The 1,283-nt window shown below is 38.6% G+C and overlaps 1 non-coding gene across 1 annotated transcript; it reads right to left on the bottom strand.

The window, feature by feature from the left end:
• Window positions 1-290: 290 nt before the first annotated feature.
• LOC111769864 (U6 spliceosomal RNA) lies at window positions 291-396 on the bottom strand. The gene has a single exon (XR_002802699.1). It is a non-coding gene; the product is annotated as a U6 spliceosomal RNA (small nuclear RNA).
• Between the last annotated feature and the right edge of the window lie 887 nt (window positions 397-1,283).

Genomic DNA, 1,283 nt, shown 5'->3' on the forward strand with positions numbered 1-1,283 from the left:
GAGGTCTCTCTCCTTGGCTTGGAGAGGGCTGCTTTCCCAAAGATTTCACCCGTGTGAGCAAGTAGCTGCGGGCTTAATCTGCTTAGCCTGCTGTAACAAAACATCACTGACCGGCTGGCTTAAACGACAGAAATTTATTGTCACAGTTTGGAAGGCTAGAAAGTCCCAGATCATAGGGCTAGCTCCTGGGAGCCTGTTGAGAGTTCTCCCCTTTGGTCGCAGGCAGTTCTCTCCTTGTTGTGTCCTCACATGTTGGAGAAAGAGAGAGCAAATTCTCTGGTATCTCTTCCTTTTTCTTTGAATGCTTCATGAATTTGCCTGTTGTCCTTGCACAGGGGCCATGCTAATCTTCTCTGTATTTTCACATTTTAGTGTGTGTGCTACCTAAGGGAGCGCTGGTGTCTCTTTTTATAAGAGCACTAAACCCATCGGACGTGGACTCCACCGTCATGACCGCATCTAACTCTAATTATCTCTCAAAGGCCCCATCCTCAAAGACCGTCAAGTTTGAGGTTACCGCGTCAACATAAGCATCTTAGAGGACACAAACATTCAATCATAACAACTAGTTTCTCTCTTTGTGTCCAAGTTTACTCTGCTTGTAAGAACACTACTCAGATCAGATTAGGGCCCACTTTAACTGCTTCATTTTAATTCACTAACCTCTTTAAAGGGCTTATCTCCATATACAGTCTTATTCTGAAGTACTGGGCTAGGGCTTCAACATATGAATTTTAAAGTGACACAATTGAGCAGATAACATTGTTTTAGTAGTTTTCTTAGAAACTGCCATTATAAAAGCCATGACAGTGGTTTGAAATAGATATCATGTTTAATAGTTACCCTTCCTTTACTTACGTTTTCTTAAAATATAGAAAGTTCTTAAAGAAACATTTGTAACTTAATTCTTTTTTTCTCCCATTCCCACCAACAGTGCAGAAGTGTTCTCTTTTCTCCACATCCTCACCAACATTTGTTATTTGACTTTTTTATAACAGCCATTCTAACAGGTGGTGAGGTGATATCTCATTGTGATTTTGATTTGCATTTCCCTGATGATTAATGATGTTGACTACCTTTTCATGTTATTATTGGCCATGTGAATGTCTTTTTTGGAAAAATGTCTATTCAGATCTTCTGCCCAATTTTTAATGGGATTGTTTGTCTTCTATTGTGTTTTATGAGTTCTATATATATTTTAGATATCAACTTCTATCACATATATGATTTGCAAATATTTTTCCCATTCTATAAGTTGCGTTTTCATCTTATTGATGGTTTCT

The sequence above is a fragment of the Equus caballus genome, chromosome 1 (assembly GCF_041296265.1).
Source record: "Equus caballus isolate H_3958 breed thoroughbred chromosome 1, TB-T2T, whole genome shotgun sequence".
NCBI lineage: Eukaryota > Metazoa > Chordata > Mammalia > Perissodactyla > Equidae > Equus > Equus caballus.